Raw genomic sequence first — 18,319 nt, 5'->3', positions numbered from 1 at the left:
CCTGGGGGCAGAATGGACTATGGTTGGAAATTATAGTCTTTTGTGAATGTCTCTTAGTACTTCCATGTCTAGGTATAAAATGTGTGGAAATCTACATCAACCTACTAAAATAATGACTTCTGGGAATTCAGACTCTTTTAGGAATGAAAGTTCAAGTCCTGCTACCAATAAAGAAGCTTTACTACCTGAGTTGCTAGCTTAGGATAAAGAGAAAATAAACTAGATAGTGGAAAGGAAGTTATAAATATCAGTCATGGCCTTATGAACAATTACAAAAATGTCATTACAATAAATATTTTCTATCATTTTTGTAGCATAAACATTGCTAAAGTTAAGTCATTCTTTTCCCCTTATATCCTTTCTCCTATTATTTTACTTAGGTACTACTGTTGATGAAACGAATCTTTAATTTTGTCCTTACATTAACAGAATATTCAAATAGATGTGTATATGATTTTTGTAGAAATTTATCCTTTGGAGAGAGACTACAATGTTGGCTTGTATGAAAAATAATTGTGTCATAAAACTTACCTTCATTGCAAAACTATGGATGCTGGTTAGCTGAGGGGATAGACAGTACCAGTTATTGACTTATTTTCTCAGTGTCCCAAGTGCTTCTGTACCTGGGCCTAGATCTGCACAATCCATTCTTCATATTAGCTTCCCAGTAGACATTCTAATAAGTTCTGCTAAGGGAGGTACCAAAGGAATGGACAGTGCCAAGAGGAAAGAAGGGACATTCCTCCTGTTTTCTGTCCCTTTTAGCGAAGCTCCAGCAAACACAGATGATTGAGCCCAGCCTCCAACTTCCTCAATACTTCCAACACCAGCCTTTCCATGCCCCTTCATGTACCAGCAATAGTGAAGCCAGGGACTCTTGGTTGTTCCAGTACTAACATATCCTGCTCCCTCACTGCTGGGCCTGGCCACCCCCCCAACAGTTTGCACCTGCTAGATCATGGGGGTCAAGAAGTCCAACCACTCACTAGTTAATACTCCACCTTCAGAGGTCCAGCACTCACCTAACTATACCCTTCCAATAGAACACCAACAGTGAGGGTAGGGTAATTTTTGTTAAAAAAAAAAAAAAATTCTAATATTGTTTTAAAAGTGGAAATAGAGTTCTATATGTTTTCATTACCAAAACAGAGTTCTGTCTACAATAGAAATATGATGTACTTCCGCAAGGGCTATAGATAATATTCTGAGCTCCGTCATTTGAGCTAATTTGCAAATACCAAAACCCTCACCAGGTTGAAGAAGTTAACTGCATGAAGTCCATAAGATGTAGACCCCAGACTGACTGAGACAGAATTTTAATGATATTGACCCCCCATTACCTCACCACCAACCAATCAGAAGAATGTCCACTGGTCATATACCACACAACTCCCTTCCCTCACCCTATCGTTAAAACATTTCCCTGAAGGCCATAGAAGAAGTCAGTATAAGGAACTAAGTAGATTTACCTTACTGCACATGGGCAAGTGGACCCAAGTTTGGTTCAGTAACACAATAAGTCCCTTATTCAATTCCACAGCCTCAGTCAGGGAACCAGTTACAACCCTTCTCAAGTAAGTCTTCTCACCTCCAGGTTACTTGATTTCCACTCAAATGTGGCTTTCCACTTCCATTTTCCTCTAAATCATTCTCTCCTTTCTTTCCTGAACTCTCTCCTTCTCAGTCTCTTCCTATACCTAATGCAAAGCAATCTTATTCTCTTTCAGCTGTCCCAAACTTACATCATCATCGCCACCACATTTGTTCATCCAGTTACCAGAGCCCGCCTCTCTTAGCAGGCAGTCAGATTATATGTGGCAAAGAATATTTTCTTGTCACTGAAAGAATACAGTGAATAACTGGAGTAGGTGTTAGGAATGTGTTAGAAAGTCCTTTGAAGAAATTCTGTCTGAAATAGCTATCTCTTCTTACCAGGCTTACAGTGAGGTTGGAAGCAGAAAGAGACACTGCTAATGCCTGGCAAGGATTCCCAAATCCAATAAGATTGTGAATACATCTAATTACTATTTAGTAAAAGATTTTGTGAACAAAGTACTTAGGTTTAAGTACTTTAAATGATTTTTAAATCTATTTCAAATGCCGCTTTTGAAGTTACAGGATTCTTTGCCTTATACAAAGAATGTATTCTGCATGTACTTAAAATTTTGCTAACAGAATTCTACCTCCTCTTGATCACCACATTGAAGCCCTGTGTGTATTCCCACACAAACTACACCCTGGCACCAACATTTGGGTATTCTTGCCACACTGTCAGTATGCCCAGCCACCATCCCATCACTCGAAATCCAGAGCAAACACAGAATTGCACAACCATCCAGTCCTCTGTTATGAAGAGAATCAGCAAAATAGGATGCAAACTTATATGCGTAAAAATAAATCTCTCTCCCTCACACATGATCTCATACCTGTCTTCTTCTCTCCATACAGTCTATATTATTAAGTATGATGGAATGATGAGTATAGTTTTATATTTTCCAAATTGTCTACAATGCAAATGCATTCCATTTATAATTATGTAGTAGAGCCTTTACACAAGGTATTCAATATCTGGGAATATCTGGCAATGGAATCTACCCTCCTGACGTGTACATGTGTGATGAATAGAAGAGGTTTCTAAGAGAAAACAGGAAGTTTTGGTACATATACACAATGGAATGTTACTCAGCTATAAAAAGGAATGCATTTGAGTCGGTCCCTTTGCAATGAGGTAGATGAAACTGGAGCCTATTATACAGAGTGAAGTAAGTCAGAAAGAGAAAAACGAATACTGTATATTAATGCATATATATGGAATTAGAAATACTGTAATGATGATCCTATAGTCAGAGCAACAAAGGAAACACAGATGTAAAGAACAGACTTTTAGACTCAGTGGGAGAAGGTGAGGATGGGATGATTTGAGAGAATAGCATTGAAATACGTACATTACCATATGTAAAATAGATTTAGCTAAGTTAGGCGCATGAGGCAGGGGACCCAAACCTGGTGTTCTGGGACAACCCAGAGGGACAGGGTGGGGAGGGAGGTGGGAGGAGAGTTCAGGACTGGGGGACACATGGGTACCTGTAGCCAATTCATGTTGATGTACGGCAAAAAACCATCACCATATTGTAATTATTCTCCAATTAAAATAGAAAAATTAATTGATTAAAAAAAAAAAAAAAAACAGAGCCAAGAATGGGAGTCTTGACCCAGTAAACAAACCATGGTCATCAGAAGGGAGGGATGATCCTGAATACATCCTTCTATGGGTCTTTTGGATGTGTCTGTGAACTTTGTTTTCATATCTGAGTTCTCTAAACAAAGGATGCCTGAGATAAAAGAGAATATCTCTGTATCATTGAACATCCTTTATGACAGTGGTCTCCAATCCCTGGGCCAAAAACAGGTACTAGTTCCTGGTCTGTTAAGAACCAGGCCCACAGGAGGAAATGAGTGGTGGGTGAGCAAGTGAAGCTTCGTCTGCCACTCCCCATTGCTCCCATTCCCACCTGACCCACAGCTTGCGTTACTGCCTGAACCATTCCCCATCCTACCCCTCTTCCGTGGAAAAATTGTCTTCCACAAAACTGATCCCTAGTGCCAAAAAGATTGGGAACCATGACAGGTTGGGAACTCTACTTTATGACATTGGGCACAAGTTGCCCAGGTTCAGGACCCCTACAACCACGTATACCATAGGGATAAACATTTTTCCTCTATTCACAATGGAACTGCCTTGGCATCTAAAACAATCTGGTGGATGATCATGGTGCCAGCAAGAGGATATTAGGTCTGGAAGTCACAGAGGTGCTCAACTAGGAAGAGAAATGACTACAGAAGCAGTGGTATTAGGTGATTCTCACAGAAGAAGCAAAAGTGCCCATTAGATGTGAGAAGTGCCAGGTGGATCCAGAGGGGGTGTCCCGGAGTGTCAGACACAGCAGTGTTCCTGGCAGACATGGCAAACTACTGAAGGAAAACAGTCCTCAGAGAAGGCAAATAAAATTCACAAGCCAATGGAACATGTGCCAGGGAAACACAGAAAAATTTTCAGGCTGCTGAAGCAAGAGTTAGGGAAATGTCACAGTGTCTCACACAGGGTAAGCATGCAGACTTTTTCCTTTAGAAGTGTGAATTTAGGGATTTCCTTGGTGATCTAGTGGTTAAGACTCCACGCTTCCACTGCAGGGTGTGTGGGTTCAATCCCACTTGGAGAATTAAGATCCTGCATGCCATACAGTGCAGCCATTTAAAAAAAAAAAAAGAAGAAGCGTGAGTTTAAATGCCAGTAGAGCAAGTAGAGAGTATGACACAAAATAAGCAACTCAGATTCAAAACATATCCTCTAAATAGCGTTATCATCTGCTGGAGGAAATGTCCGCCTGCTGGTCCTTGCTCTGTTCTCCATAGCACTGACTTATCAAACTGTACTTTATGGATTACTGGAGGTACTTCAGAAGGAAAGTGAAGGTCTACAGGAGGTGCTTGGGGTGATTTCATAAATGATTCTGCTGAAATAAAACATGACAGATTTTCTCAGCTTAAGACAAAGTCACTGCAGTATGTCTATATAATACAAGACAACTCATTCTTCAAAACCATAACCCTTAGAATATTTGAAGACAGCTGTCACATCTCTGTTAAGTCTCTTCTCCTAGGGCTAAACACCTCGGACATCTGTTCCTCAGATACGGCATCAGCGGCCCCTTCCACATGCCAGTTGCCCTCTGGTTAGTTAATCCATGTCTTTTTGAATAGGTGTGTGGCTGAATCAGAATTCACAGATGTTGACTCAGATGTGCTTTTCAAAAAGATTTTGCTGTCTACAATTATTTTTGTCTTACTCAGAAGCTCCTTTCCTAATCATGAAAAGAAAAATTAGACTTTCCAAATAAATTTAACTATTTCTTCCCATTTAAAATATAGACTATTCTGCTATGATGCACATTTTTATAACATCAATTACTCATACATGATTGGTTAATAGGAAGATGATGTCAATATAATGCGGAAGTCACTTTGGTTCATACACCATTCCTGCCAAACAAGGGAACCAGAATTAACAGGAATAGAATTATAACCATCAGCAAGAAAAGAAAACACTCTCAGCTTGACACCTACACAAGCAGAAGCCTTCTACTCTGCACTTTAAGAGAATTAAAAATGGGTCTGGGAAAGACTGAGGGCAGGAGGAGAAGGGGACCACAGAGGATGAGATGGTTGGATGGCATCACTGACTCGATGGATATGGGTTTGGGTAGACTTTGGGAGTTGGTGATGGACAGGGAGGCCTGGCATGCTGCATGGTTCATGGGGTCACAAAGAGTCGGATACAACTGAGCAACTGAACTGAACTGAACTGAGAATTGTTTGTCTCTTAAATTCACATCTACACCAAAGGCTCTTCGCCATGCTCAGGACTCCAGCCCACCTGCCTCCTGCCAGCACAACAAGCCTGTACCCTTGCACTATTGTTTCCTAGAACTCTGATTCCCTAAGGCAGCCTGAGACCACCAGTCAGCCCTAGACAGTCCACGTTAGTCCTGAAATAGACATGATTGTTTGGTTAGTGCTCTGGTTAACCAAGCACACAGGTTTTTTTGAGCGGTTTGCATCTAAACTTATTTTTCCTATAAACTTTGCTGATATTCTTGAGCAGATTTACAGATTGAGAGGTTTTCAGGCACAGGTACATGGAGTTATAACAGAATGACCCAGAATCCAGTCACATCAATATTCAATTGATTTAAAGTTAAAACTCTCCAGAAGGGTGTTTCTCCCCTCACAAAGCATCCCCCATCCCCTTGCCCTACCCTGCCCAAAACAGTGTGTAAATCCAGAGGTGGCTTTTGTATCCAAATGGCAGTAGAGATGGGCAAGGACTTAAGAAGTCATTCAGGACAACCTCTGTGTCATCACTGTCCTCTGTGGAGATGTCCCACTTATCTGGTTTCTGGCCTTCTGGGCTGGTATCAGAGTGCCCCATCTTCCAAGTATCTCTATGTCTGTGTGAGCATCCTCTGCTAAAATCCTGATCCTTCCTCTACCCTTCACTCACAAAGACCACCACTTGACCCAGATCTTGCCAGGTCCACAGGCCTCCCAATCCCCTCCATGCCCCCACTGGAAGAGGCAGGAATCTCTGGTTATGCTGCTCAGCCTGTGAGGATGCAGGTGATCAACAATGCTAATCCCAACTCCTCCATTGAGACCCCTCCCTCCACAGCGCTGCTCTTCTGCTCTGCACCGTGTGAAACAGTAGTGTGTCAGGAACTTTCCTTTTACTGTTATCCTCCACTTCTTCAGATCTGTTTTCTTTTATAGCTCTGTGCTCAGACTGTCATAATCCACCCTCGATATCTAAAGGGGAATGTGAAAACTTACAGCTCCTTTTTGTCTGGCTTTCAAGATTATTGCCTCTCTATACTCTCAAGAAAAGTCAAACTGGAGTCTCAATATTGAAAAATATCTTTCCCATTTTTTCTAGGCTCTTATTTTCCCTTCTTTTGAAGCAATGATTGTCAGTGATTTGGGGTGAAGGAGCCATGTAACAACAAGGAATCAAGAGAGTTGGGGATCAAGACATATTGATTTGATATGTTTCCAGAGTTTGTTAAGATTTCACTCAATGCCCAGAACTGCACATGAAGGTCTGACCAACAGAGTTCAGTGGGAGTAGAGCTGGGAGTGAGCTGATCTCTATAAAGGGCATTCATTTTTTCACTAGCATATCATGTTTTTGAGCCATGTAACTGAATTAAATGGCTGTTTTTAAAAGGAAGATGTGGTCCCCCACTTGGGTCCATTGGGTGCCCACCCTAGTTGTTTTCTGACCCAAAGATACTGCTGAGGTTTCCCCATCTGCTGTTTCCAGTGTCATGAGCTGCCTCTGATCCAGTTGTGGCCCTAGTGATCTATTCATTTTGTTTGTTCTGTTACCACATGTCTCCAAGTTCATTTTGTCAAGGAGATCCTTGAAGCTGCCAAGCACAGGGAACAATGATGCAGCCTTCCCCACATGCAGCTGGGCCCCAAGTCTCCCCACACTGGACACCATGGCTGAGCGCACCCAGCCCTTCAGAAGAGGAGGTTGATATCATTCCTTGCTTACTCCCTCTTTAAGACTTTCCACAGTTTGTCATGATCTACAGTCAAAGGCTTTGGCATAATCCATAAAGCAAAAGTAGATGTCTTTCTGGAACTCTCTTGCTTGATCCAACGGATGTTGGCAATTTGATCTCTGGTTCCTCTGCCTTTTCTAAATCCAGCTTGAACATCTGAAAGTTCATGGTTCACATACTGTTGAAGTATGTTCACATACTATGGAAAATTCTGAAAGAGATGGGAATACAAGGCCACCTGACCAGCCTCTTGAGAAATCTGTATACAGGTCAGGAAGCCACAGTTAGAACTGGACATGAAACAACAGACTGGTTTCAAATAGGAAAAGGAGTACGTCAAGGCTGTATATTGTCACCCTGCTTATTTAACTTATATGCAGAGTACATCATGAAAAATGATGGACTGGATGAAGCACAAGCTGGAATCAAGATTGCCAGGAGAAATATCAATAACCTCAGAAATGCAGATGACACCACCCTTATGGCAGATCGTAAGAAGAACTAAAGAGCCTCTTGATAAAAGTGAAAGAGGAGCGTGAAAAAGTTGGCTTAAAACTCAATATTCAGAAAATTAAGATCATGGCATCTAGTTCCATCATTTTATGGCAAACAGATGGGGAAACAATGGAAACAGACTTTATTTTTTGGGGCTCCAAAATCACCACAGATGGTGACTGCAGCCATGAAATTAAAAGACATTTGCTCCTTGGAAGGAAAGCTGTGACCAACCTAGATAGCATATTCAAAAGCAGAGACATTACTTTGCCAACAAAGGTCCATCTAGTCAAGGCTATGGTTTTTCCAGTAGTCATGCATTGATGTGACAGTTGGGCTATAAAGAAAGCTGAGCACCGAAGAATGATACTTTTGAACTGTAGTGTTGGAGAACACTCTTGAGAGTCCCTTAGACTGCAAGGAGATCAAGCCAGTCAATCCTAGAGAAAATCAGTCCCAAATATTCATTGGAAGGACTGATGCTGAAGCTGAAACTCCAATACTTTGGCCACCTTATGCAAAGAACAGACTCATTGGAAAAAAAAAAAAACCCTGATGCTGGGAAAGACTGAAGACAGGAGGAGAAGGGGATGACAGAGGATGAGATGGATGGCATCACTAACTCAATGAACATGACTCTGAGCAAGCCCTGGAAGTTGGTTATGGACAGGGAAGCCTGGCGTGTTGCAGTCCATGGGGTCACAGAGTCAGACATGACTGAGTGACTGAACTGAACTTGCTCCCTCTGCTCTCCATGGGCACCTAGTGAACTTGCCTTACACTCCATGCTTTACAAGCTGGTCAAATATGCTTGTTATTTTTTGTTTTCAATTAATAAAACCCTAGAAGAGTGCTTCAACATCTAGTAAGGGCTATACCAAAGGACAAAGTTGATGTTAAAGAAGAAACAACAAAGAGATGAGAGCTCTGCCTGGTCTTCCCTGGTGGGCTCCTTCCTCCTTCCCTAAATACGGAGCATCGCTGCCAAACAGCCTGTCAGAGACCCTGCACCTGACAGAGCTCAGGGTCTTCTGCAGGGAAAATGTGTTTTTGTAAAGTTTCAAAGGCTAGTTAATATTTTTCATTGTCATCATTTTAGTAGGTGATTTCACTCCAAATGAAATAACTGCCCATCTTTTTGGCTGACTTTGAATTAATTGGAACAAATATTACAATAAGGATGAGGAGGCCTCAGGATATGAAAGGGCAGACTTGCTCACTCATCCTTGGACTTTATTTATCCCCTTGAAATGTATGTATGACATACATTTGTATGACAGAATAAGTTCATTAGTGATGACAGGAAAGCAAACCAGGAATTTTGCCCTCAGAACTGAACTTTCGAAACCCAAGAACTACGCTTTAACAAGAGTGTGTAATCCACATAAAGAGGAAGTAAGAATACCTGGCAAGGCTGCCAGGGCCTGAGGAAGAAGCCAAGTTTGGGGTAAAGCTGGGCCTCCAGGAAATAATTAAACAGAAAAAGAGTGAAACAGACCACAGCTCTGCATGCCCAGAGTCAAGTTACCTGCCCAGGTGCCCATGTGGAATCTATTGTGCTGACATTTGGCCAGTTACACACGTTGTACACTCAGCCCTCTTCAGAACAGAGCCTTCTGGACACAGGGCCGCTCACATCAGCCACCTGTACTCATCAACACAACACTCTACTCACAAGAAGGAATGAAACTCCTAAAGAAATCCAAAAGAGTAGGAGAACAAAGACCAAGATGAACAAACAGAACAAAATATCTGAGAAACAATAGAGGAATCAGACTTTAAAATAGTATCCTAAAAAATATTCAAGAAGATATGACATCTTTCTCACAAAAACACACATGGACATCATCAGATGGTCAACATGGAAATCAAATTGATTATATTATTTGCAGCCATAGATGGAGAAGCTGTATACAGTCAGCAAAAACAAGCCAGGGAACTGACAGTGGCGTAGACCATGAACTCCTTACTGCAAGATTCAGACTTAAATTGAAGAAAATAGAGAAAACCACTAGACCATTCAGGTATGACCTAAATCAAATCCCTAACAATTATACAGTGGAAGTGAGAAATAGAGTTAAGGGAATAGATCTGATAGACAGAGTGCCTGATGAACTATGGTCGGAGGTTCGTGACATTGTACAGGAGACAGGGATCAAGACCATCCCCAAGGAAAAGAAATGCAAAAAAGCAAAATAGCTGTCTGAGGAGGCCTTACAAATAGCTGTGAAAAGAAGAAAAGTGAAAGGCAAAGTAGAAAAGGAAAGGTATTCCCATCTGAATGCAGAGTTCCAAAGAATAGCAAGGAGAGATAAGAAAGCCTTGCTCAGTGATCAGTGCAAAGAAATAGAGGAAAACAATAGAATGGGACAGATTAGTGATCTCTTAAAGAAAATGAGAGATACCAAGGGAACATTTCATGCAAAGATGGGCTCAATAAAGGACAGAAATGGTATGGACCTAACAGAAGCAGAAGATATAAGAGGTGGCAAGAATACACAGAAGAACTGTACAAAAAAGATCTTCATGACCCAAATAATCACGATAGTGTGATCACTCACCTAGAGCCAGACATTCTGGAATGTGAAGTCAAGTGGGCTTTAGGAAGTATCACTATGAACAAAGCTAGTGGAGGTGATGGAATTCCAGTTGAGCTATTTCGAATCCTAAAAGATGATGCTGTGAAAGTGCTGCACTCAATATGTCAGCAAATTTGGAAAACTCAGCAGTGGGTCACAGAACTGGAAAAGGTCAGTTTTCATTCCAACCCCAAAGAAAGGCAATGCCAAAGAATGCTCAAACTACCACACAATTGCACTCGTCTCACACACTAGTAAAGTAATGCTCAAAATTCTCCAAGCGAGGCTTCAGAAATACATGATGCGTGAACTTCCAGATGTTCAAGTTGGTTTTAGAAAAGGTAGAGGAACCACAGATCAAATTGCCAACATCCACTGGATCATCAAAAAAGCAAGAGCGTTTCAGAAAAACATCTATTTCTGCTTTATTGACCATGCCAAAGCCTTTGACTGTGTGGATCACAATAAACTGTGGAAAATTCTTCAAGAGATAGGAATACCAGACCATCTGACCTGCCTCTTGAGAAACCTGTATGCAGGTCAGGAAGCAACAGTTCGATCTGGACATGGAACAGCAGACTGGTTCCAAAGAGGAAAAGGAGTACATCAAGGCTGTATATTGTCACCCTGCTTATTTAACTTATATGCAGAGTACATCATGAGAAACACTGGGCTGGATGAAGCACAAGCTGGAATCACGATTGCCAGGAGAAATATCAATAACCTCAGATATGCAGATGACACCACCCTTATGGCAGAAAGCGAAGAAGAACTAAAGAGCCTCTTGATGAAAGTGAAAGAGGAGACTGAAAATGTTGGCTTAAAGCTCAGCAGTCAGAAAACAAAGATTATGGCATCCGGTCCCATCACTTCATTGCAAATAGATGGAGACACAGTGGAAACAGTGTCAGACTTTATTTTTTTGGGCTCCAAAATCACTGCAATGGTGACTGCAGCCATGAAATTAAAAGACACTTACTCCTTGGAAGAAAAGTTATGACCCACTAGACAGCATATTAAAAAGCAGAGACATTACTTTGCCAACAAAGGTCCGTCTAGTCAAGTCTATGGTTTTTCCAGTGGTGTGAGAGTTGCACTATAAAGAAAGCTGAGCGCAGAATTGATGCTTTTGAACTGTGGTGTTAGAGAAGACTCCTGAGAGTCCCTTGGATTACAATGAGATCCAACCATTCCATCCTAAAGGAAATCAGTCCTGAATGTTCGTTGTAAGGACTGATGTTGAAGCTGAAACTCCAATACTTTGGACACCTGATGCAAAGAGCTGACTCATTTGAAAAGACCCTGATGCTGGGAAAGATTGAAGGCAGGAGGAGAAGGGGATGACAGAGGATGAGTTGGTTGGATGGCTGTGTTGGTTGGATGGTGTCACCAACTTGATGGACATGAGTTTGAGTAGACTCCGGGAGTTGGTGAAGGACAGGGAGGCCCGGCGTGCTGCGGTCCATGGGGTCGCAAAGAGTCAGACACGACTTAGCAACTGAGCTGAACTGAACTGAACTCACAAAAACAAGCTACCATGACAAAGGAACAATTTAAGAACAAGGAAGATTGGAAACATGATCAACATAAAGTAAAGGATGGATTCAATGATAATAAGAAAGTAGTTAAAGGCAGAACTAGAGCTATACAAAATAGAGTTAAGGAAATCCTTCAGAACACAAAAACAAAAGACAAAATAATAGAAATTATAGAGAAAAATGATGAGTTTTAAATTTTAAAAGTTTCATATTCATTTGATGAGTTCCAAAAGCACAAAACAGAGACACTAATACAGAAAGCATACAAACATATAATAATAAAAGGATATCTGCCTCAGTTGAAAAGGCCAGCATCTAACGATCCACAAAGTCAGCCATTTCCTACTGAAGTTTTAGGATAGGATAAGTTAAGGTCTGAAAAACTTGCAGAAAGAAAAAGAAAGCTAGCTAACTACAAAGGAAAAAGTCACAATCTGCACTGGAAAATAAGGAGCAGAGTCCAGAAAGGAAAGTTCTCTTGAATTTAGAAATCTATATACTATACAACCAAATTCTGAGCCGCATGTGAGGATTTTTTAAAATTTTGATGCAGGATATCACAAAGTTTAAAATCCATGTTGCATATTTGGGGCAAAAATTTTAGAAATATATACCTGTAAAAGTGAAAAAACAAAAAATCCTCTGACAAGGAAATTACATAAAATGTAAGGAACAAGGACAACTCTGACAAAGAAATAGTAAAGCAAATGAGATGGAAGACAAAAGAAAGTCCTTAGACTGCCAAGCTTTAAACAAACAGCAAAAATTTAACTTGCAAGAGTATATTTCAATTCACCTGCATCTAATTGTTCTACTTACTTCTAGAGTAAATAAAGGTTATATAATTATAATTACTCAAAATATTAATTATTTTTCTTATTTTTAAATGAGCCTATAGAGAGAACATAAGCGATTTTACTTATAAGCATGAAACTGCAGAACAAAATGTAAATGTTATAAATAATGCACAAAATAAAAACCAGGAAATAGATGGAAAAAATAAGATTAAGAGTTATGTAGTTGGGAGATTCATATTGTTAAAATGACCACATAACCTGGGACAATCTACAGATTCAGTGAAATCCCTATCAAAATACAATGGTGTTTTTCACAGAACCAGAACAAATAATTCTAAAACTTGTCTGGAAACACAAAACAACCTCAAGGGCACAAAAACAGTCACACAGATCAATAGAAAAGAATATAAAGCCCAGACATCAGTCCACATTTATATGGGCAATTAATACATGGCAAAGGGAGCAAGAACATATAGTAGTGGAAAGACAGCCTCCTCAATAAATGGTATTGGGAAAACTGGACAGCTACATCTAAAAGAAGCAAATTGGACTGCTCTTTCACACCATTTACAAAAATAAGTTCAAATGTATTAAACATTTAAATATAAGACCTAAAACCATAAAATCTTTTGAAGAAAACATAGGCAGTATGTTTCTCTTTGAAATCAATCTTAGTAACACTCTTTTGGATATGTCTAACATTCTTTTGGATATGTTTACAAAAGTAAACAAAGTGGAATGCATCAAACCAAAATCTTTTGCCCAGCGAAGGTAACTATCAACAAAACAAAAAGGTCACTGCTGAATTGCAGAAGGTAATTGCAAATGATATATCTGATACAATCCAAAATATACAAAGAACTCATACAAGTCAACACCAAAAACACAAATGACCCTATTAAAAAGTCGGCAAAGGATCTGAACAGTCATTTTTTCCAAAGAAGCATACAAATGGCCAACAGACACATGAAAAGATACTCAACAAATCCTTCACCAACAGAGAAATGCAAATAAAAACCACAATAAGAGATATCATCTTATACCTGTCAGAATAGCTATCATGAGAAAGATAACAGCAACAAGTCTTGGCAAGAATGTGGAGAAAAAGGCATTGTTGGTGGCATTGTTGGTGGGAATGTAAATTGGTGCAGCCATTCCAGAAAGCAGTATGGAAATTCCTCAAAAATTTTAAGTAGAACTACCATTCAATCCAGCAATTCCACTCCCAGGCATTTATCTGAAGAAAATGAAAACTTTAATTAGAAAAGATATATTCACCTCTATGTTCATTGCATTATTTACAGTATCCAAGATATGGAAGCAACCAAAGTACCCATCAATAGATGAGTGAATAAAGAAGATATGGTATATACAATGCAATATTATGTGGCTATAAAAAAGAAAGAAATCTTGCCATTTGGGACAATTTGGATGGACCTCAAGTGTACCATTCTAAGTGAAATAAGTCAGACAGAGAAAGACAAATACTGTAAAATTTCACTTATAGGTGGAATTCAAAAACTGAAAAAATGAACAAACATAACAAAACAGAAACATAGTCACAGATACAGAGAACAAACAGGTGGTGGCCAAAGGGAAGGAGGATGGGAGAGGGAAAGAAATAGGTGAGGGGATTTAAGAGGTACAAGTTCCCAGTTGCAAAACAAATGAGTCATAGATATAAAATGTACAGGAGAATACAGTCAGTAATTATATATTATTTTTATATAGTGGGACACCATAACTAGACTTCTCATGGTAATCATTTTTAAATATATAGAAATACCAAATCACTCTGTTGTGTACCAAGAACTAACAAGTAAATTCATAGAAGAGATCACATCTGTAGTTACCAGAGGCAGGGGGTGCATGATGGGGGAGTTGGATGAAGGCAGTCAAAAGCTTCAAGCTACCAGTTATAGGATAGCTGAGTACTAGGTATGTAATGCACAACACGATAAATATAATCAATGTGACTATATGCTATATGAAAGTTGTTAGAGTTACTCTTGAGTTCTCATCACAAGAAAAAATTCTTTTCTATTTCTAAAGCTTTGTTTTAGAGGTCTGTGATAAAAATATCAGTGATAATTTTTAGTAAATTGACCTAAAATGTGACTTTCAAACCTCAAATAAAACTTCAGCTTCCTCAAAGTATACGTCAGGATTGACCCAAAGCAATATTGTGAAATAGGTAGCTTCCTTCTGCTTTTTTCTCTTCTTTAGGTGTCAGATGACTCTATGGCATCCTTTTGGTCCCTAATGGGGCATTCTCTCACTCAATCTTCTTTATGGTCCAACTGTAGCATCCATACGGGACTACTGGAAAAAAACATAGTTTTGACAATTTGGACCTTTGTCAGCAAATTGATGTTGCTGCTCTTAATATGCCATCTAGGTTTATCACAGCTTCCTTCCAAGGGCTGAGTGTCTTTTAATTTCATGGCTGCAGTCATGGTCCACAGTGACTTTGGAGCCCAAGAAAATAAGATCTGTCACTGCCTCCACTTTTTGCCCTTCTACTTATTTGTCATGAAGTGATGGGACCGCATGCCATGATCTTGGTTTTTTTTTAATGTTGAGTTTCAAGTCAGCTTTTTCACTCTCCCCTTTCACCCTCATCAAGAGGCTCATTAGTTCCTCTTCACTTTCTGCCATTAGAGTGGTGTCATCTGCATATCTGAGGTTGTTGATATTCCTCCCAGCAATCTTGATTCCAGCTTGTGATTCATCTACTACAACATTTCACATGATGTACTCTGAATATAAGTTAAATAAGCAGAATGACAATATACAGCCTTGTCATACTCCTTTCCCCATTTTGAACCAGTCAGTTGTTCCATGTAAGGTTCTAATAGTTGCTTCTTGACCTGCACACAGGTTTTTCAGGAGACTGGTAAGGTGGTTTTGTACTTCCATCTCTTTAAGAATTTTCCGCAGTTTGTTGAGATCAACACAGTCAAAGGCTTTCACGAAGTCAGTGAAGCAGAAATAGATGTATTTCTGGAATTCGCTTGCTTTCTTTATGATTCAGTGAATATTGGCAATTTGATCTCTGGTTCTTCTGCCTCTTTGAAACCCAGCTTGTACATCTGGAAGTTCTCAGTTCATGTCCTGCTGAAGCTTAGCTTGAAGGATTCACTAGCATGTGAAATGAGCACAAATGTACAGTAGTTTGAAGATTCTTTGCCATTGCCCTTCTTTGGGATGGAATGAAAACTAACTTTTTCCAGTCCTGTGGCCACTGATGAGATTTCCAAATTTGCTCACATATTTATTGTGGCACTTTAACAGCATCAGCTTTTAGGATTTGAAATAGTTCAGCTGGAATTCCATCACTTCCACTAGCTTTGTTGATAATTATGCTTCTTAAGGCTCACTTGACTTCACACTCCAGGATGTCTGGCTCTAGGTGAGTGACCACACAATCATGGTTGCTTGCGTGCATTGCTAAGTTGCTTCAGTCATGTCTGACTCTTTGCGACCCTGTGGACTGTTGCCCTCCAGGCTTCTCTGTTCATGGGATTCTCCAGGCAAGAATACTAGAGTGGGTTGCTGTATCCTCCTCCAGGGGCTCATCCTGACCCAGGGATTGAACTCACGTCTCTTATGTCTCCTGCATTGACAGGCAGTTTCTTTCCCACTAGCGCCACCTGCAATGCCCATCATCATGGTTATCCCAGTCATTAAGATCTTTTCTTATATACTTCTTCTGTGTCTTCTTGCCACCTCTTTTAAATCGCTTCTGCTTCTGTTAGGTCCTTGCCATTTCTGTACTTTATTGTGCCCGTCTTTGAATGAAATGTTCCCTTGGTATCTCCAATTTTCTTGAAGAGATTTCTAATCTTTCCTATCCTATTGTTTTCCTCTATTTCTCTGAACTGTTCATTTAAGAAGGCCTTCTTATCTCTCCTTGCTATTCTCTGGAAATCTTCATTCCACTGAATATATCTTTCTTTTCTCCTTTGCCTTTCACTTCTCTTCTTCCCTCAGCTATGTGTAAAGCCTCTTCAGACAACCACTTTCCCCCCTACATTTCTTTTTCTTTGAGTTGGTTTTGGTCCCTGCCTCTTGTACAATGTTACAAACCTCTGTTCATAGTTCTTCAGGTACTCTGCCTACCAGATCTAATCCCTTGAATCTATTTATCACCTCCACTGTATAAGAGATTTGATTTAGGTCATACCCCAATGGCTTAATGGTTTTCCGTACTTTCTTCAATTTAAGCCTGAATTTTGCAATAAGGAGTTCATGATCTGAACCACAGTCAGCCTCTGGTCTTGCTTTGTTGACTGTGTAGAGCTTCTCCATCTTTAGCTGCGAAGGGTATAATCAATCTGACTTCAATATTGACTGTCTGGTGATAGCCACATGTAGAGTAGTCTCTTGGGTTGTTGCAAAAGGTGTTGGCATGCTCGCTTCAGCAGCACATATACTAAAAAAATTGGAACAATACAGAGAAGATTAGCATGGCCCCTGCGCAAGGATGACATGCAAATTCGTGAAGTGTTCCATATTAAAAAAAAAAAAAAAGAAAGAAAGAAAAAAGGCATTGGCTATGCCCAGCATGTTCTATTGACAAATCTTCTGGACTTTGCCTTGGTTCATTTTGCACTCCAAGGCCAAACTTGCCTGTTATTTCAGATATCTTCTGACTTCCTACTTTTGCATTTCAATCCTCTATGATGAAAAAGGCTTTTTTTTTGGGGGGGGGGGGGTCAGTTCTAGAAGGTCTTGTAGGTCTTGATAGAACCTGTCAATTTCTGCTTCTTCAGCATCAATGGCTGGGGCATAGACTTGGATTACTCTGATGTTGAATAGTTTGCCTTGTAAATGAACTAAGATTATTCTGTCATTTTTGAGATTGCACCCAAGAACTGCATTTTGGACTCTGTTGTTGTGTATAGGGCTACTCCATTTCTTCTAAGGGATTCTTGCCCACAGTGCTGTGCTGTGCATAGTCGCTCAGTTGTGTCCAACTCTTTGCAATCCCATGAACTATAATCTGTCAGTCTCCTCTGTCCACGTGGATTCTCCAGGCAAGAATACTGGAGTGTGTTGCCATGTCCTCCTCCAGGGGATCTTCCCAACCCAGAGGTTGAACCCAGGTCTCCCACACTGCAGGCAGATTCTTTACTTTCTGAGCCACCAGGAAAGCCCACAATAGTAGATCTAACAGTCATCTAAATTAAATCTGCCCATCTCGTCCCTTTTAGTTCACTGCTTGCCATCTTCTTCTTGATCACATTCAGTTTACCTTGCTCATGTACTTAAACTTCCAAGTTCCTATACAATATTTTTCTTTATAGCATCAACTTTATTTTCACCACCAGACATACCCACAATTGACCATCATTTCCACTGTGGCCTAGTTGCTTAATTCTGGAGTTAGTAATTGCTCTCTGCTCTTTCCCAGTAGCATTTTGAACACCTTCTGACTCGGGGGGCTCATCTTCTGGTATCATACCTTTTTGCCTTTTAGTACTGTTCATGGGGTTCTTTGACCAAGAACACTAGAGTGGTTTACCATTTTCTCCCCCAGTGGACCACATTTTGTCAGAACTTTTCACTATCACCCATCTGTCTTGGGGGGCCCTGCATGGCATGGCTTATAGCTTCATTGAGTTTCTGAAGCCCTTTCACCATGACTAGGTTATGATCCATGAAGGGGAGATAATCTGGAGGCAGTCCTAAACATAATAAATCTCCAGGAGACTAAAATGTCTGATGATCTGGTCCAATCAATATGACACAATTTAAGAAGAGAGCAACTCTTGCTCTAATAT

General features: G+C 40.2%; 1 non-coding gene across 1 annotated transcript; it reads left to right on the top strand.

The window, feature by feature from the left end:
- The first annotated feature begins 16,944 nt into the window (after window positions 1-16,944).
- Window positions 16,945-17,054, top strand: LOC133049569 (U6 spliceosomal RNA). Its single transcript, XR_009691394.1, has one exon. It is a non-coding gene; the product is annotated as a U6 spliceosomal RNA (small nuclear RNA).
- Window positions 17,055-18,319: the final 1,265 nt, after the last annotated feature.

The sequence above is a fragment of the Dama dama genome, chromosome 3 (assembly GCF_033118175.1).
Source record: "Dama dama isolate Ldn47 chromosome 3, ASM3311817v1, whole genome shotgun sequence".
NCBI classification, from domain to species: domain Eukaryota; kingdom Metazoa; phylum Chordata; class Mammalia; order Artiodactyla; family Cervidae; genus Dama; species Dama dama.
This window is presented reverse-complemented; position numbering and strand designations above follow the sequence as displayed.